The sequence below is a fragment of the Oryctolagus cuniculus genome, chromosome 19 (genome assembly GCF_051225735.1).
Source record: "Oryctolagus cuniculus isolate XC-2025 breed Fujian yellow rabbit chromosome 19, ASM5122573v1, whole genome shotgun sequence".
NCBI lineage: Eukaryota > Metazoa > Chordata > Mammalia > Lagomorpha > Leporidae > Oryctolagus > Oryctolagus cuniculus.
Genome location: NC_142885.1, coordinates 60,378,629 through 60,398,987, shown reverse-complemented (window position 1 = coordinate 60,398,987; position 20,359 = coordinate 60,378,629). Strand labels below are relative to the sequence as shown.

The window sequence follows — 20,359 nt, the reverse complement described above, 5'->3', positions numbered from 1 at the left end:
ACTTGGCCATCTTCTACTTCTTTCCTAGGTATATTAGCAGGGAGCTGGATCTAAAGTGGAGCAGCCGGGACTTGAACCAGCGCCCATATGGGATTCCGGTGCTGTGGGCTGCGGCTTTAACCCATTAAGCCACAATGTCAAACCCTAGGCAGCTCTTTTTTAAAAAACTGCCTTAGTAGTTATAATTGATGGGCCTTTGGCTGCATATTTAAAGTGTAATTAATTCTGACACATACAAGCACTCGTGAAACCATCACAGCAATAAGGGTAATGAACATATTCATCACCACTCCAAATTTTTTTGTACCACTTTGTAATCATACTGTCTTGCCCCTCTGCCTCTGTCTGCAGGCAGCTGCTGATTTGGTTTCTGTTGCTATAGATGAGCATGCCTATATAGGGTTGCAGACTCATAAATGTGGAATCATCTTATGCGTACTCTTTTGTGTTTGGTTTCTTTCACTTGGCATAATTATTTTGAGATTTATCTGTATTGTAGAGTGCATCAGTAGTTTATTCCCTTTTAATGCTGGAAGTGTCCCACTGTATGGTTGTGTGTTTGTGTCTTTATTCACTATTGATGGTCATTTGAATGTTTTTTTTTGGGGATTATTATGAGTACAACAAGTCGTTGTATAGACATATACTTTCCTTTCTCTAAGTAAATGAAAATGGGATGACTGAGCCGGCGCCGTGGCTCAATAGGCTAATCCTCCGCCTTGCGGCGCCGGCACACCGGGTTCTAGTCCCGGTCAGGGCGCCGGATTCTGTCCCGGTTGCCCCTCTTCCAGGCCAGCTCTCTGCTATGGCCAGGGAGTGCAGTGGAGGATGGCCCAGGTGCTTGGGCCCTGCACCCCATGGGAGACCAGGAAAAGCACCTGGATCCTGGCTCCTGCCATCGGATCAGCGCGGTGCGCCGGCTGCAGTGGCGGCCATTGGAGGGTGAACCAACGGCAAAAAGGAAGACCTTTCTCTCTGTCTCTCTCTCACACTGTCCACTCTGCCTGTCAAAAAAAAAAAAAAAAAAAAAAAAATGGGATGACTGGATCATATACATGTTTACTTCTTTGGAGGTTCCAGACTGCCTTCCAAGTTGCTTCCTTTTACATTCCCATCAGCAGTGCATGAGGATTTCCAGTGTCTCCATGTATTTGTCAACACTGGGTGTGGTCAGTCTTTTTAAGCCATTCTAATAGATGGGTGGTAGGATCTCATTGTTGTTTTAATTTGCATTTTCATAGTGACTAATAGTATTGAGCAAATTTTTATGTATGTATTTGCCATTCCTTGGTAAAGTGTCCAATCTTTAATCCATTTGTTTCTTGGGTTGTTATCTTATTGACTTCTAAGAGTTCTTTATATATTCCAAGTACAGATTCTTTTTCAGATTTAAGCTTTGCAGTCTTTTAGCCCAGTCTGTGATTCATCTTCATTTCTTTATTCTAACAGTGTCTTTCAAAGAGCAGGAATTCTTCATGTTGAGAAAGTTCATTTTGTTCTATGCATTGTGCTTTTGGCGTCACATCTAAGAACTCTTTTTTTTTTCATAAATTGAATTTAGTGTTTAATCACAGTCAGAAAAAGAAAAAAAGGTTATACTGCATGCTTTTGTGCTGCAATTATCAAGAAGTATGAGAAGTACCTGACATTCACTTTGTTTTTTTTTTTTTAACTTTTATTTAATGAATATAAATTTCCAAAGTACGACTCATGGATTACAATGGCTTCCCCCCCACACCGTCCCTCCCACCCACAACCCTCCCCTCTCCCACTCCCTCTCCCCTTCCATACACATCAAGATTCATTTTCAATTATCTTAATATACAGAAGATCAGCTTAGTATACATTAAGTAAGGATTTCAACAGTTTGCTCCCACACAGAAACATAAAGTGAAAAATAATAGATGATTTTTTTAAATGATGATGAAATCAGATCAGACATATTGTCATGTTTAATCCCATTGAGAGTCAAGTTGGGAATTGATAATTTTTTTTTTGTTGTTTTACAGAAGATCAGTTTAGTATGCATTAAGTAAAGATTTCAACAGTTTGCACCCCCATAGAAACACAAAGTGAAATATATTGTTTGAGTACTCGTTATAGCATTAAATCTCAATACACAGCACATTAAGGACAGAGATCCTACATGAGGAGTAAGTGCACAGTGACTCCTGTTGTTGACTTTACCAATTGACACTCCTGTCTATGGCATCAGTAATCTCCCTATGCTCCAGTCATGAGTTTCCAAGGCTATGGAAGCCCTCTGAGTTCTCCGACTCTTATCTTGTTTAGACAAGGTCATAGTCAAAGTGGAGGTTCTCTCCTCCCTTCAGAGAAAGGTACCTCCTTCACATCTAAGAACTCTTTACCTAAACCAGGGTTACAGAGATTGTCCCTTACATTTTCTTACAGAATTTTTATGGTTTCATGCTTTCTGTTTAGGTATATTAACACATTTTGAGTTAATTTTTGCATATGACTATTTAGTTGTTCTAGCACCATTTGTTGAAATGACCAGTCCCTATTCACTAAATTGACTATGCACTCTTGTTAAAAATCAGTTGTCCTTATATGTGGTTCTGTTTTTGGTCTCTGTTTTGGTCCATTGATCGCCTTTATCCCAGTACCACATTGTCTTAATTACTGTAGGTTTATAGTCAGTCTTAGAATCCAGTAGTGTCCTCCAGCATTCCTTTACAGAGCAGTTTAGGCTATTCAAGATCCTTTGCATCTCCATTTGAAGTTGAGAGTCAGCTTATCAAGTGATATAAAGTAGCCTTCTGGAATTTTGATATATTGAATCTATAGATCATTTTAAAAAAAATTATTTATTTGAAAGGCAGAGAGAAAGAGGTCTTCCATCTGCAGGTTCACTCCCCAAATGACCACAAAGGCTGGAGCTGAGCTGATCCAGAGCCAGGAGCCAGGATTCTTCTGGGTCTCCCAAGTGGATGCAGTGGACCAAGCGTTTCCCAGGCCATAAGCAGAGAGCTGGATTGGAAGAGAAACGGCCAGTACACTAACTGGTGCTCATATGGGATGCCGGCGCAAGCAGAGGCTTAACCTCTTAATAGCTTAATGTAGATCATTTTTGAAATAACTTACTTTTTTTGAAGATTTATTTATTTATTTGAAAGTCGGAGTTACATAGAGAGAGAAAGGTCTTTTGTCTGCCAGTTCACTCCCAATTGGCCGCAACGGCCAGAACTGTGCCAATCCGAAGTCAGGAGCCAGGAGCTGCTTCTGGGTCTCCCATGTAGGTGCAGGGGCCCAAAGAGTTGGGCCATCTTCCACTGCTTTCCCAGGCCATAGCAGAGAGCTGGATTGGAGTGGAGCAGCCGGGACTTGAACCAGCGCCCACATGGGATTCCGGCACTGCAGGTGGCGGCTTTATTCGCTACACCACAGCGCCAGCCCCGAAACAACTGACTTCTTAGCAATATTGAGTATTTCAGCCCATTTCTCTCATCAGTCATTTATTTTCTTAAATTTTATTTAAGTTACGCAAGTTTCATATATTTTTTTAAAATTTATTTATTTATTTGAAAGAGTTACATAGAGAAGGAGAGGCAGAGAGAGAGAGAGAGAGAGAGAGAGAGAGAGAGAGGTTTTCTATCCGCTGATTCACTCCTCAATTGGCTGCAATAGCCAGAGCTCTTGCAGCTGCCTAGCTACCTCCCAGTCAAGCTCTGAGTCAGCGGGGGATGCCGGCCATTCCCTCTACTTGAAGCTCTGGATTACACGTGCACACTAGGCGAAGCCACTGGCCAAATGCCTGGCTGCCTGCTGCTGCCAGCCCTGCGTTCAGGTGCCCCGTCCCAGTGAGCTGTTTGTTCACATCCGCAGGCTTCCGTAGTTGTTGTCCTTTTGCAAAATGGCGCCCACCCTTTCAGCCAGATTGCGGGTTCACGCAGTTTCAGCTCTTCCTGTGGGGCTTGCCGGGTGGTTTTCTCTCCAGTTCTCTCCTGAGAGTATGCCTCCTACACTTTTCTCCTCACTGTTTATCCCTAGCCCAGGGCAGCGTGCCGCTCCCTAATCTGCCATCTTTGATCCCCTTTCAGCATTCTTACGCATCATTGCATATGTGTCCTAAGTATTTAATATTTTAGTGTTGTAAATAGCGTTAAAAATTTAATATGAAGTTATTCCCTGCCAGCGTAGAAATACATTTGCCTATACGTCTTGTATCCTGCAACTTTGCTAAACTAACTAGTAGTGTTTTTTGCTACATTTCATTAGATTTCCTGCATAATGTCAATTTAAAATCATTTTATTATTATTATTACTACTTGTAATCTGAATGCCTGCTATTTCCTTTTCTTGCCTAATTGAACTAAACAAAATCAGTAATATGATATTGGATATGGTGAGAGTAGAATCCTGATCTTGCTCCTCACACAAAAGGGAACGTATTCAATCTGTTGTTACTGTGATGCTATAGATTTTTGTGGATTTCCTTAATCAGGTTATGGGTGCTTTCTGCTGTTTCTGGTGTGCTAAGAGTTATTTTAGTCAGGAATGAATCTTGGATTTTGTTAGTTTTCTGCATCTGTTAAGGTGATCACATGGTTTTTATTTCTTAGTCTCTTGATAAGTCTAATTACATGTGTAGTGAATGATAAACCAGACTTATATTCCTGGGTTAAACCCTTTGGCTCCTGATGCATTACCCTATGTTGTTGGATTTAATTTGTAAATTTTGGTATAGAATGTTTATATATATGCGTATGAGGGACATAATAGCTTTTTTTGTTCTGGTGTCAGGTTAATGCTGATGTCCTAGAATAAGCTGGGAAGTATTTCTGTTAAATCTTCTGAAAGAATTTGGATAGAATTGTTATTTTTTTAACCTTAAATATTTGTTAATACTGATCAGTGAAGCCATCTGAACTTGGAATTTTCTTGGAAAATTTTTATTTTTTAAAAAAATTTTATTTCTCTAATAGATAAAGACATAGAGAGTCAGACAGAGGGGGAATCCCATCCACTGGCTCACTTCCCACATGCCCTTGATAGCTAAGGTGGGCTGAAGCTGGGAACTTAGTCCAGGTATCTCACATGGGTGACATGAACCAACTTAACTTATTTTTTTTTTTTAAGATTATTATTTGAAAGAGTTAAAGAGAGCGAGATCTTCCATCTGTTGGTGCATGCCTCAAGTGCCCACAACAGCCAGGGTCAGGCCAGGAGCCTAGAACTCAATCTAGGTTTCCCATGTGGGTGACAAGATCCTAAGCACTTGCCTCCATTTTCTGCTGCCCTCCCAGGTGCATTAGTAGGAAGCTGGATTGAAAGTGGAATAGCTGGGCCACTAACCAGCACCTGATGGGATGCCAGTGTCGCAGGCTTAACCCACAAAGCTACAATGCTGACCCCAAACCCAGTTATTTGAACTGTCACTGCTACCTCTCAGGGTCTGCATAGCAAGAAGCTGGAGGGGCCAGCACTGTGGTGTAGTGAGTAAAGCCACCGCCTGCAGTGCCGGAATCCCATATGGGCGCCGTTTCGAGTCCCAGCTGCTCCACTTCCCATCCAGTTCTCTGCTATGACCTGGGAAAGCAAAGAGGATGGCCCCAGTCCTTGGGCCCCTGCATCCATGTGGGAGACACAGAAGAAGCTCCTGGCTTTGGATGGGCACAGCTTTGACGGTTGCAGCCATCTTGGGAGTGAATCAGGTCAATCAGTGGATGGAAGGCCTCTCTCTCACGCTGTTGTTCTCTCTTGTGCTCTCTCGTTCTCTATCTCTCTCTGCCTCTGCTTCTCGCTAACTTGCCTATCAAATAAAATAATTAAATCTTAAAAAATAAAGCTGAAGGCAGGCATTGAATGCTAGCATTCTGAGAAGGATTGTGAGCATCTTCATCATTAGGCTACAGCCTGCTCAGAGGGAAGTTTTTTAAGACAGAGTTACAGAGAGAAGTAGAACCAGAGGGAGAGAGAAAGGTCTTCCATTCTGTTGGTTCAACGGTCAGAGCTGAACTCATCCAAAGCCAGGAGCCTGGAGCTTCTTCCAGGTCTCCCATGTAGGTGTAGGGGCCCAAGGACTTGGGCCATCTGCTTTCCCAGGACATAGCTGAGAGCTGGATCGGAAGTGGAGCAGCCGGGACTAGAACCCATGCCCATATGGAATGCTGTTGTTGCAGGCTAGGGCTTTAACCTGTTGCGCCACAGCCCCGGCCCCAGAGGGAAGCTTTTGAAACTACAGATTCAGGTTTTTTTAATTTAATTTTTTAAAATTTATTTAAAATGAAGAGTTTTATACACACACACACACACACACACACGGAGAGAGAGAGATCTTCCATGTGCTGGTTCACTCCCCAGACAGCCGCAGTGGTCGGAGCTGGACCAATCCAGAGCCAGGAGCTTCTTCTGGGTCTCCCGCGTGGATGCAGGGGCCCAAGGATCTGGGCCGTTCTCCAATGCTTTCCCAGGCTGTAGCAGAGAGCTAGATTGGAAGTGGAGCAGCGGGGACTCAAACCGGGGTACATATGGGATGCCGGCACTGCAGCGCCAGCCCCAAATATGGCTCTTTTTTTTTTTTTTTTTAATTTATTTGACAGGTAGAGTTACAGACAGTGAGAGAGAGACAGAGAGAAAGGTCTTCCTTCCATTGGTTCACTCCCCGAATGGCTGCTATGGCCAGAGCTGCTCTGATCCGAAGCCAAGAGCCAGGTCTTCTTCCCGGTCTCCCATGTGGGTGCAGGGGCCCAGGCACTTGGGCCATCTTCCACTGCTTTCCCAGGCCATTGCAGAGAGCTGGACTGGAAGAGGGGCAACTGGGGCTAGTACTGGCGCACATATGGGATGCTGGCGCTGCAGGGGAAGGATTAACCAAGTGAGCCACGGCGCCGGCCTTCAAATATGGTTCTTTTAAGGTCTTGATTTAAACTGGTTCCTCCTTATGACATGAGGATATTACTGCACGGAGAAATTATGACAGTTAAAATGCACAGTCTGGATCCTATGTTTCTCTGTGTAATAAAGATTGTAGCAGAGGCAAGTAGAGGTGCAAGGGGGCCTGCAGAGTGTACTTGGCTTGTGAGGAATGGGATACCACGGCTCCCTTGCTTTTGTCTGAGTACCTTATTTTGTTGAAGTCTGTGGATAAATCTATGAGACCAAACACAAATTGTTAGTTCTTTAAGTTTATTTTGCATGGGCTGCAGTTCTCCATGTTGGTTGCTATATTGTGAACTCAGAATGTGCCAAGAGTGATTCCACACACAGCTACTGCTCCCTTGGGATTAATGGGCGGCTCTGCTTTTTATTTTCATTAAGACTGTTTGTGGTGGTCATGGTAACTAAAGCTGCAACAGTATTGGCAGGTGTTGCTGACAAGATTACATTGAATAGGAGGAAAATCTAGCGGCGGAATGCCAGCTGATTGTTAAAGATTCATGTCAATATTTCACTCAAAACTTGTCACTAAGTAACAGTTATTTCTCTAACAAACTATTCCTTTTTTAAAAAAACAAATTCTAAGTTATTTTTAAAAGGCAATTTTCTTATTACAGAAGCTTAATTCTGTGCTTATTTTATAAATAAAGGGAAACTAGCATAATGTAATTAATCTTCTTGGTATCTGTATTAGGAGGCAGAGTTCCTCTGCAGTCCAAATCAAGGTACTATATTTAGGGATTTTGAAAAATAAGTGACAGCTGTTTGCTTAGAGACATTAAGATGACTGGTGGTGAATTGTAAGGAAGAAACAGAAGGAAAAATAGAGGAGTTATTTTCAAACATGCTTGAGTGTAAAGGATTTTGTATATTTTAGTTTTCCTTTAAAAAAAGAAGACAATCCAAGCAGTTTGAATAAATTTATGATTGAAGCAGCAGGTTACTCCTCTGTTCTTAAAATTAACAAATTTCTAATCCCTTAGTTTTGTAGAGGAGAAAAATAGCAGTAAGGGGAGGTGAGAATGCCAGGACCAGAACACAGACCCTTGAGTCTGAAAAATTGCTGTTAATTCAGACTGTTAACCATGGGTTTAGCCTTGCCTCTTTCATCTGTGAAATGGACATATTGCTCATGGTCATTTTCCTTGCTTGCAGATTAAATGAGGAAATGTGTGAGTCATCACTAAATAAATGTTTAGTACTGTTTTGGGTAGGGAGCCATTTCCCCCATCTGAGGGACTCAAGGAAATAGTTAGGAGTCCTACGCAGGTAAGAAGCCGCTAGAGATTGTTTGTTTTCTAAAGTGAATCTAACTCTGCTTTTAGAAGAACAGGTAATTTTTTTTTTTCTAGTTAAACAAAGTGACTGAGTTCCCATGCATTTATAATTACATTAAAAACCGTTAGCTCTTGAATGATAATGAGATTGGCTCTTCAGTTCTGTTTGGTCTCAGACTTCCTAACCATGTGTCCAGCAAGCATCATAAGCTAGAACAAAAGTTAACACCTTGAAGTTAACGTTGTATCAGCCCAGTGTGTGTGTCTACTTTTCCCTGTTAGAATAGCTGCTTTTGAATGCCCTGCCTTGCTGTGGTTTGCCTGTTTCATTCTTGGAGGCTTAGCTCCAGCACTGACTTCCTCTGCTGACCCTTGCCCGGCTGCATTCGAACCCCTCGCCCTGATGCCTTCTGCTTCCATGGCACTAGCATGTGATTGTCTGGTTTCTTTTCTTCTTATCCCAGAATCAGGGTCTTAGTGCTCTCTGTACTCCAGGACACAGCAAACATGGATGCAAGCTGCTAGGGAGATCATGTTGAAAGGAAGGCTGGAGTTGCATGTGCTGTGTTCAGAGACTAGGGGATAGGATGTATCCTTACAGGAGTATTTCTTCTGCCACTTTCCAGCCTCTTACAGTTTCTCCCCCACTGATGTCTGTGTTACAAGAATGAACTTGGGGATTTCCTTGGTGCTATTGACACCCTCTGTAGCTTATTATATCTAAGGACTTGTGCAGAATCATGGGGTATACCCACAGATTCCTATTTCCTCTGCTAAAATCTGGAGAAACAGAATCTTATGCTTTTGCATTACATACACTGGCCAAATGGCCACAAATAGAATTCACTTTTTAATGTCTTTATAGTCAATCCAGCTAAGTTGCAATAAATTAAATGTTGAAATCAAAATAGAAATTAGAGATATTGAAAGAGGGTCCCTGCTGTCCTTGTCTTCATTGTTGAACTGTATAGAGACAGAGGCTTGGCTGCAGCCGATCTGCTGAGCGCTAAGTACCCCACGAGAGAAACCCTGCTTGCCTTCTGGCTGCTGTTGCAAAGAAACCATGATTTGTGTTGGCCACTGTTGAGGGAGAAAAATTAGGCAGTCATGGTGACACGATGAATGTATTGAAGTATACTCTACCTAGTTGATGGTTGACAGTTTCTTTCAAAGGGCACTGTTGAGCCAGAATTTAAAAACTTTAGAAGACAAATTACACACAAGTTTTGGCACAGCATCCAGTATAAAAAGTGTGTTTAAGGTTTAAGGCCCTGAACCGCAGTTTAGCCAGAAAGACTGAACATTGCCCTCAGATAGGAAGGGCCTGTAAAGGACTAAATAGTTTGAATGTTTGGACTGAGTGTATTTTCTCACGCGTTTTTTTTTTTTTTTTCCATTTCTTAGAATTCCAGTAGAGCTTCAGTGAGCCGAGTGGTGGAGTGAGTCTCCTCCGTCAGGAAATCTGTGTCTCCTCCGGGCCCCCACAGCCACAGGCGTGCTGATGGAGGAGCCTGAGGTCTGTGCGTTGCGCTCAGGCTTCTGTTCACCCGGCTCTGAGTGTCAGTAGTACTGGAAGGCCTCAGACTTAATTGTTGGGCTTTCACGTTGTAAACCCAAAAGCATCCATTTGGTATAAAGAAATGGGAACTGTTGGTGTTTCCATATAATTATTTCCAGGAGGAAATTTGAGAAAGACAGGCTTTTTTTTTTTTTTTTTTTTGACAGAGAAAGAGACAGAGAGAAAGGTCTTCCTTCTGTTGGTTCACCCCCTAAATGGCCGCCAAGGTTGGCGCTGCGCTGGTCCAAAGCCAGGAGCCAGGTGTCTCTTCCTGGTCTCCCATACGGGTGCAGGGCCCAAGGACTTGGGCCATCCTCCACTGCCCTCCTGGGCCACAGCCGAGAGCTGGACTGGAAGAGGAGCGACCGGGACTAGAACCCAGTGCCCATATGGGATGCCGGCACCGCAAGTGTTGACAGCTTTGGTAAAAATTTGAAATGAGACCTTTTCATTTAGGGTCTCTTCAGCTCAGGCCTTGGGTACACAGTCTGTTTTCATTGGGTCTCTGTCCCATTTCTGGGACAGTCATCCCGGTTAGGATGTTTGATCACATCTACGTTTTGTCTGTGCTGGAAAAATTCCAGCTGGATGCACTTAGCCTATACCTGGTGTCATTTTGCCTATCAGTACATTTTCAGTGGTCTGATAACTAGGGGTGGATAGGGTGGGCAGAGAGGCAAACTATTTGTTTAAAAAAATTAAAATGAACTAATGCCCAGTGATTAAATATCATGGAAATCAGTAACTCTCAGAGTGAGCAGTAAAATTAAAATGAAAAACTGAACCCATTTTTCCTTTTCTCTGTGTTAAAATCATGGAGCTGGTAGAGGCCTTAGAAAGTTGTCACATTTTACCACCACCCCACTCACCTAATGTATTAGCCCCCAGAAGTCATCCTCTCATGTTTTTCTTACAGAATTGTTGATGAAAGTTTTTATAAAAGGTTAGCTGTCAGAAAGGATAATGCTTACTTAAAGAATACAATTTATAGCTTTTGCTCTGTCAGGGTCTGAAATACAGCTATGGCCTGATTAGAAGTATTGTTCTCTTATAAGATATTTTAGGTTTCTGAGGTAATAATATGCTGTCCTTTTGTTAATGAAAATCCTGGTTTTATTATGTTTGAAAAAGTTTTATTGTTATTAGTAAAGTTGGTGTGTTCTTAGAAAGGTAGTTAGGGGAAGTTAAATGCTGTCATTCTGTCTCTTCATTGCAAGAACAAAAGCACATGATTGTGAAGTATTTCAGTGGGTTGAACCTTGCAGTAGAGCTTGCCTTCCCCAGTATAATAAGAGCATTTTGCCTAGTTGCCATGGAAGCAAATTTAAATTATCAAAAGTTATGGTGTGGGTCATGATACTGATCTGCTGTGGAAGATAGATGTTGCGATCTAACACTCTTAATGCTAGTCCAGCACCTAGTGCAAGAGCAAATATTTGCTGTGCACTTCCTGTGTGCCAGATACTCTGCCAGAAGGCAGGGTTGCAAATGCAGAGGCACGGCTCTTGTGTTAGTAGGTTTTTTTTTTTTTTTGACAGAGTGGATGGTGAGAGAGAGAAAGGTCTTCCTTTTGCCATTGGTTCACCCACCAATGGCCGCCACAGCCTGCGCACTGCGCTGATCCGAAGGCAGGAGCCAGGTGCTTCTCCTGGTCTCCCATGGGGTGCAGGGCCCAAGCACTTGGGCCATCCTCCACTGCACTCCCGGGCCACAGCAGAGAGCTGGCCTGGAAGGGGCGCAACCAGGACAGAATCCGGCGCCCCGACCAGGACTAGAACCCGGTGTGCCGGCGCTGCTAGGTGGAGGATTAGCCTATTGAGCCACGGCGCAGGCCTCTTGTGTTAGTTAAGGGATCTGGCAAGGAGGTTTGTTCAGCTCACTTGCCTGGAGGCCCAAGAGTGTGGTGCCAGCTTCTGCTCGGCTTTGGTGAGGACCTCATGGTTTCCAGCATTCCACTGGTGGTGGTGCATGCCGGAGAGATCATACGGTTGTACTGAGAGCCACAGAGGCATTCAGGGGTCAGGCTCATTCTTTTTATACCAACCCACTTTTGCAGGAACTGGCTCACTCTACAAGACCAGCATTAATCTCTTCCCTTCCAAAGCAATTCCCTTTGCCCTAATTCCATTCCACTAGGTCCTAATTCTTAAAAGTTCTAGCTGCTCTCGTATCACCACACTGGGGACCAAGCCTGCAACACATCAGCCTTTCGGGAACACACTTAAATCGTATCCAAATCACGGTGGTTTTCAGCCTTAAGGACGTCCGTTTCTCTAATAAACAGAATCGTGGACGAGTGCAGGACAGTTGATGTAACAGTGATGTGTACCAGGTGCAGGAGAGTGTTGCAGAAGGGAGTTGGGGAATGTTTGAGGAAACTTTAAGGGTGTGTGTGAATTTTCCAGCACACAGGGAGGTGGGATGAAGATGCTTTTCCCACAAAGAAATATCCGGTAAGGCTAAGAAACATTAAGGGTTTTTCTTTCCTCCCGCCCCCTCTCCCCATCTACTTGAAAGGCAGAGCAAGAGCAAGAGAGAGAAAGATCTTCCATCCACTGATTCTCTCCCCAAATACTTGAAACAGTCAGGCCTGGGCCAGCCTGAAGCTGGGAGCCCTGGACTCCATCCAGGTCTCCCACGTTTGTGGCAGGGATCCCAGCACTTGGGCCATTCTGTTGCCTCCAAGGGATGCGTTAGTGGGAAGCTGGGTCAGAAGTAGAGGAGCTGAGATGCACACACTGGCTCCTATACTTAGCTTCTATCTTTAGGCAGTTTCCAAATTAGTTTACAGTAAAATTAGACAAGTATGAAATAGAGAAACTATATCTCACACTGTCCTGGGTGACTTGTATGTAAGCATTCGGTAGTGTAGTTTTTATGTGGCCCACTTCCTGTTTCCAGTGGGCTCAAGGCATAGGGTATCAGAGAGAGGACAGCACAGAGAAGACAAATGAGAACTCCAAAGGAACTGAGGACTCAGAAATAAAACTGAATAGAAAAAACCTTTCTGCGTGGTGGACTTGCAGCCTCGTGAGAGGAGCGGTTGTGCTGTGGTGTGATTCTGAGGTTGCTACCTAGAGTCCCTCTCACATTCAGAACTAAGTCATTGAGGGTCCACCAGGAGAGATCACCTGCAGACCTGTCGTTTTCCTTTTAGAATGAGGGGTCTTCTTTTCTGGCAGTATTTCTGATCCAGGCAAGCAATGAGAGCACTATGCACAGGGTCGGAGGGGAGCACGGCTCAGGGAGGAGGCATGAACTGCTAGCACAAACTTCATTTTGGTCTCCAGCAGTTTTCCAACAAACAGTTCACGAACCAGCCACTGTGCTAGAAAGTGGGAATCCACGCACAGGTGAAAACACCTCCCTCCAGTCCACTATGAATCTTACAGAAAGATGAATTCAATACACGTGGGTTACTCCTACTGGAGAGGAGGCTACAGAAAGGTCAGTATGCAGTGTGAGGTGCAGAGGGGAGAGAGCACGTTGAGAATTGCTGGGAACTCAAGGAGATGCACTTACCTTTGGTCTGACACAGCTCTTGTGTTGTGTGAATGCTCTCAGTTGAGGACAGAAGTCTGAGTTACTGTTTGAGACGCTGGCTCCCACTGCCTTCCATTCCTACCTTGCTTCCCCTTCAGGGGCTCCCTTACTTGAGTGAGTTCTGGCTACAGTGGTGGACTGTGGCCCTCAAGGTGAACTAACAGTGAATCAGATAGCTTTCTCCCCGGCTTCAGTCTCTTAGAACAGCGTCACAGGCTTCTGGGCGCTCTGAATTTGAGATTACTGGCCTCTCTGCTAGATTCTGCAGATCTGGGCTAGGTCAGAGAACATCCAGGACATTTCCAATTATTTATAGCTTTACATGTCTCTGTTTCTATTTCTAAACAAAAGAATTGTATAGAGTTCTCTACCACACATAAATCTTGAATATTTAAATAAGATGAGCTTTCAGCATTCAGAAAAGAACACCATGAGAACTCGAGATTGAATTTCATTCAACAGTCCTTGATAGAATGGTTCTAAATGCTAAAGTGAATTGTGTTGCTAGAGAATTTTCAGCCAGTGTCAGAAAAGCTGTATTTATGATCTTTATGTGTGTTTATGTTTTAATCAAAACGATTCCATGACAATAGTAGTAGCAACCATCCCAATAAAGACAACCTCCTTATCATGTCTCCTACTAAATTCATAGCTTGATATTTGGGAGTTTTATAGTCCAAAAGGTTAATGTCTGTCATTTATTGGGAGAAAATCTATAATCCTCTGAAAATTAAACTTTGTACCAGGCTGGCGCTGTGGCGTAGCGGGTAAAGCCGCCTCATGCAGTGCCGGCATCCCATTTGGGTACTGGTTCGAGTCCCGGCTGCTCCACTTCTGACCCAGCTCTCTGCTATGGCCTGGGAAAGCAGTAGAAGGTAGCCCAAGTCCTTGGGCCCCTACTCTCATATGGGAGACCTGGAGGAAGCTCCGGGCTTCTGGTTTTGGATTCCGAATAGCTCCGACCGTTGCGGCCAGTTGGAGAGTGAACTGGCGGATGGTTAGAGGGCGGTCTCTCTCTGCCTCTTCTCTGTGTAACTCTGACTTTCAAATAAAAAAAAAAATCTTAAAAAAAAAAACAACTTCGTACCACATTTTTATTGTATTTTACTAGTCTCATTTTCTATTCCTGGCTTGATTTAAATATCAAAATTATTGGAAGAAATTGTTTGCTCATTAAAGGACTTCAAGCTTAACTGTCCAAAGGCTTAAATTTCTGTATTGTTCTTTAGCAGTTCCTATAAAAATAAATTCCTTTCATGCAGGAAGCTGAAAAGGCAGGCTGTTGTGCAGGAAACTGCTGTGCGGTTCCTTCCTTCCTAAACTTCAGGCCCAGTGCTTTTCCTCACTTGGAGGTCAAGGGCTCTGTTTGTGTGCGTGAAAATAAACTGAACAGCACCTGCCGCTTAGTCACCAGAGAGAGCATCATGAAGCTGCTGAGCAAACAGATGCACTTAGTTTAAGATTTTTGAGATGCTCAACACATGTGGTAAGAAAATCAAGTTTCAAATAGAAGAGTATGAGGAAATAAAGAGGAAAATATAAATCAAGGCATCGGGGGCCATTCCAATATTGTTCTGCTAGGCTGGTACTTTGAAAACTGTCCTTGAAAACATAATTGTCCATATTTTCCTATATAAGCTTTTGGTTTATTTTATAGTTTCTTTCTTTTTTCTAATTGTATCAATTCTTTGGATTAGAAAGAAGAAGAAAAGTAAATAATACTAAACACTTCCGTAATAAAATTATTCAGTGTTATCTTTAAGTCAGAAGTACCTTATTAAAAAGAGAGATTGCCAAGTTGTGTGTTTCTACTTAGTGTAAACAGTCATGCTTAGCTTCCACAAGAACACAAAGCTATTCCTGTAAACTTCTGTCAAGGCTCTAAATCCACTAGGAAATTTCCTAGAAATTCATACCTTACTAGTGGATGTTGCCTGGGGAAAATGTGAAAGGCCTGCTGGAAATGATAGACTGCTTTCTGTTATCATCTGAGTACTATTAAGGGCGCCAAACACATAGTCCAGTCTTTGCCTGGGAACACAGCTCAAGATTTTCATCACAAATGAGCCAAACAGTGTCTTAAATTCAGTTACTGAGTTGGGATAGGAAGGGAAGGAGGAAACGATAAGGGTCAATGTGATTTGCCCTTTAATCTCAAAGTCATTTTAATGATCCTTTGGGTAGGGCTTGTATCTTGTTTCTCTACTGCCTTGAGATATAATAGAAACTTCAAAACACAGTCTGGAGAAGTAACAAAGCCTGCGCTGGGGTCACCATGGAAGGGCAGGGCAGACTTATCTTCAGGAAGGTCCTGGGCTCGAGCCAGGCCAGCGGCTTTGAAGCCCTGCTGGCCGAGAGCTGGCCCTCCTGGACAGGATATGTGCATGGGTCAAAGCCAGGTGGCTGCTTGCATAGTGTCATTTCTGTCAGCAGAAGCCGGGCGGCTGAGGGTCCAAGTGGAAAAATGGAAAGCTGAGATTGGGTTCTGAAGGGGTGAAAGGCAGGGAGTCTAGTCCCAGCACTGCCAGCTGCTGGTTTTGTAACTTTGAACTAATCACTTCACTTTGGAGCTCTGTTCCCTCATTTATAGTTGGGGTAGGGAAAGGGTGGAGGGGTGGAATCCGTTGATGTCAGTGATCATGGCCCCATCTAGCCTCAAAAAGTTCACCAGTGCAGCACCGCACTTCCTACCTTTTGGTGGTTACACCGCCCTCTCCTGGAGTTTGAGCTTGGTGTGTCTGGAGTATGCTGTCAGTCACCAGACTCCTCCTGGCTTTTGTTGTTCCGTTTCTTCCTTTTCACTTTCCCACAGCTAACCATGCTCTCATGTGCGTTGGGATGAGTATCTCGTCCTCTTGGTTACTTCTGCCTTTCCTCTGCCCCATCCCCCAGCATGTCCCTGTTCCCAGTGTGACTCTTCCTGCTCCATCCCATCCCCTGTGAGTCTTATGCTTGAAACACTTCCATTGGGAGCATTTTCTTGCTTGGCAATCACCAGCCCACTGTGGGTGTTAAGGTCCTCTGTAATCTGTCCATCCGACTTTGTTTTCTCTCACTTTGCTCCCAGCCTACAGTGTAATGAGGTGTTTTATCACTATTTCTATAAGCATTCTTTGTTTTCTACTTTTTTTAACTGATAAATCTTGTTTCCCCTAAACATTTTTTCTCCTTTGTAGACTGTAAGTTAAAGAAATCAAGAGGCAAGAAAAGTAGGATAACTGAGTAAAGATTGAGGATAGGAATGGAAGAGGTGGGTTAACCTTGAGACAAGGGAAACCACATTTGGGAGTCAGGAGAGAAGGAAGCCCAGATTTTGAGTCATTGAGAAAGGAAGTTTTAAGGAACTCACTCATCATTGAGTGACCTTTGCCCTCAGTAAAATAGAAGCCAAGTTCATCAGCTCAGAGTGATGCAGGGTTGTGCTAGGAGCCTAAAGGAAGTAGAAAATCCCCACTTGCCATGAACAATGTAAGGTAAAGGATGTACTGAGAAACATTGAAAATCCAGTTTTAAGTTCATTAATGCGGACTTGGACTCTAGCAACTTTCTGGATTTGTTCAACATAAGGGATCTGCTTGGGCAAACTCAGAGTTGGGTATTGCTGAAGTGGCTGTGTCCCCTCTACCACCCTCTGCCAGGTTCTGCATAGATAGCGAGGCAAGTTAAGAGTGGGAGAGGTCTCAGTGCTACAGAGATACCACGTCCATCCTTCTTGTGTTTGCAGCTTTGTCTCAGTCAACTGTCCTGATGCCACTTCCCTCATCTCGTGCTCCCGTGATGACTTTGCTTCTACACACTGAAAACATGGAAGCCGTTGGAACAGACCAGCCCCAGGCTTCTGCCAGTACCTGGATGTGCGCCTGTGTACTCGGCTGAACTCCCTTTAAGTGTGAGTGAATGTTTTCAGCTGCTAACGCACACCTGTACTGAATGCCACCCCTCTCCTTTCCTCTAGGGCTCCCCCACCCCATCCATTCCCTGGCTGGGGGCAGATGTAGAGTAGGGACTGAATGGGACTTCATCAGAGCTGAGGTTCTGCCAGGCAGGCACCAAGAAGTACTGGGGGTAAGTGAGCAACCAGGAAGCTATCATGAAGGGAGGGGCTGGGGACAGTAAAAACATGATGGGATCAATGATGGGATTCAGACTAGAGCAAGTGAGCTGGCAGGCTAGGGAGTGGTGGTCAGCAGGTGGAGCATGCAGTTGGGTGACACGGGCATGTGCTTGGTTTAGGGAATGATCACGGACTGAGCAGCTGGGGAAGGGGAGAGGAGTGCTGAAGAACAGCCGCAATGAGGGAAAGTAGGTGATAAAGTGAAGACAGCGAAGTCAAAGCTGAGGGACTTGAGGGGAGAGGGGAGAGGATGGTTTAGAAATAAGATGACGAGCAGTGCATGCCACGGGCCCCATGCGCAATAGCACAAAGGATTTGAGGGGAGGACATCTAGTCTCTGAAAGGACTGCTGAGGAGAGCGTCTCCACGGGGAGAGCCACGTTTCCCAGCGGGGGCCCCTGGTCCACTACTACGACATCCTCTTGGCTCCGCAGCCAGAGTGGTCACTGCAGGAGACAGCCCGTGTTTTCATGCCCATTTCACCCAACGGCCCATGGTCATGGCTGAGTGCCTTCCAGGCCCGTCTCCCTTTTGCTTCCGCTCCAGGCACGGTGGCTGTTTGGTACGCCTGGAGTGCACCAGGAAGATTCTTGCCCCGGGGCCTTTGCACTTGCTGTTGCTGCTGCCTCAAATCTGTTTCTCCAGAAATCTTGTAGCTTGCGCTCTCACTTCCTTCAGGTCCTTGGGCATGTGTCCCCATGGGCGTGTCAGGGCTTCTCTGGCTACCCTGTCTGAAGCCACTCCAACTCTCTTCCAGCACTTAGTACTCATATGTATTTTGTATACTTACTTATTGGTATACTCTGAGGGCAGAGATTTCTGTCTGGGTCGTCAGATCTTTATTTTTTAATACTGCTTTTTTCCCCAGGCATCTACAATAGAACTTTGTAAATACATGTTTATAAATATTAGTTTAGGGGCTGGCATTGTATTAAAGTGGGTTTCAAGTGCTCTGTGACACCAGCATCCCATGTGAACGCTACTTCAAGTCCTGGCTTTTCAACTTCTGATTCAGCTCCCTGTTAAGGTGCCTGGGAAAGCAGTGGAGGACGTCCAAGTGCTTGGGCCTCTGCTGCCCATGTAGGAGACCCAAGTGGAGTTACAGGCTCCTGGATTTGGCCTGGCCAAACTCGAGCTATTGCTGCCATTTGGTAACTGAAACAGTGGGTACAAGATCTCTCTCTTCGTAACTTTGCCTTTCAAATAAATAAATAAATAAATAAATCTTTTAAAAATACATTAGTTGAATATAGAATGCGTGAACAACTGAGAGAATGACTGGATTAGTCAACAGATACAGAAGGCATACAGGAGAAGGAAATGATGTATTCATAATGAGTGTTTCAGAATTCAAGACCTAGGGTCCATGTAGGATGTAATTGTTATTGTGGGAGACTGACGCGGAGAAAATTGAAGGTTCCTGTTTGTTGAGGAAGTTGCTGGGACACTGGATAATTAGAAGAAATTCCGAGCCCCTCTAGCATGATGGCGGGAGATTACAGAGGAGAGAAAAACTGCTCATCAGGCCCAAAGACTAAGGAATTCATAATGGGTCTGGGTGGTCAACAGATGATGCTCACAAAAATTGGAGGTGGTTGGTTTTGAAAAAACAGCTCAACAAAGAGCCAAAGTAGCAGATGTGAGGTGTGCCTTCCCATTATATTAAGCGTGGCTTTCCCCCTCTGAATTCCTTTGGGTACATTTAATTAAGCATGAGTTTTTTTAGTTAGTAGTTCTCCAGAATTTTTTTAGAATAATGAAGATTACACATATAGAACTGAAATGTGTTAGCACTAGTTTTTAAAAGTCTGTTACTCTGGCATGGGATATCAAGAGTCTGTTAATAAAAACGGTTGCTGTGAATTGCGAGTTCCTTTAGATCTTTGTGGTAGAGTACTAGCATTTGCTTTTCAAATTGTCATAGGTTCAAAATATAGAGTATGATTGATGCTGATATATTTGTGGTTGGAAACTTTAATGTTGCCAAAGTCTTCTCAATTGACATCTGAATATTTGAATATCTCAATTATATTTCTGGTAAATTTATTATTTTTAAATACCCTGCCAGACCATAGCGCTTTACAAAGTTGGCAGCATATTGCTGATGACCTAATTTATTATTCAAACTCATTTTAAGTCTGAATGTTTCCATATACGACTATTCATTTTTACCCATTGAAGTGCTTTTTAAATGAAGAGGGAACGTGTTCACTTCTATCCCAGGAAGCAAGAAATAAAATTATTAAGTATTTTAAGTTGTAAGTCCCATGCTGTTTTTTAGGAGCAAGATACCTTACAGAACATCAGGAAGTCTATCCAGTTTCAAACAGGAGCTCTTCTGGGTAAAAGCTGCTTTGCTGGATTCCCCTGAGGGTGCTCCCTGCCATACTTGTGCTGGTGTGCGTTTTGCTTCCCACCCTCAGCTCTCAGCCGTGATTTTCTCCTGGTGTGGTTGGTGAAGGTTCGTGGGCCAGTGGTTTCTAACTGTCCTATTTAGGTCTCAGTTTAAATACCACTTTCTCAGAGAGGTCTCCCAGTATTCTGGGTACCTCTGCCCAGGATGTCATCATTACACCCTCGCATCACAACTCACTACATCTTGCTGTAATTACATGCCCCCTGTCCTGTGTCTCTGTCAGATCTGTGACCTCACAAGAGACCACTCTGCTTGTTCACCACTGTCATTTCCAGCACCTAGAATAAATACTGGCTGGCACAAAGAAAGCTCTTGACAGATAACTTTTTGAGTGAACAGGTAAACGTATGAGAATGAGTCATAGGTCCTTCTTCTGGCCACCACAGCCCTGGCCAGCAACCACTTTTCTTAGCAGCACCACTTTTTGATATTATTGTATTTTAGTAAGAAGAAAAAAAAAAAAACAACACTGTTCCTCATAGTAGAAACAAGGACCTATAAACAATAATCGAATCCCCAAATGTCAGTTTCGCTCATATATATATATTAAT

The 20,359-nt window shown here is 43.8% G+C and overlaps 1 protein-coding gene across 30 annotated transcripts in view; it reads left to right on the top strand.

Annotated features, from left to right (window-relative positions):
• MRTFB (myocardin related transcription factor B) overlaps positions 1-20,359 on the top strand; it is a 295,069-nt gene that overhangs the window by 132,093 nt on the left and 142,617 nt on the right. For 11 of the 30 annotated variants that reach the window (XM_070064810.2, XM_089321808.1, XM_089321814.1 and 8 more), the window contains one exon: positions 17,003-17,167. The exons of the other annotated variants lie outside the window; for them this stretch is intronic. The gene's annotated coding sequence lies outside the window, so the exon portion shown is untranslated. The remainder of the gene's footprint in view (positions 1-17,002; positions 17,168-20,359) is intronic. 30 annotated transcript variants of the gene reach the window in all.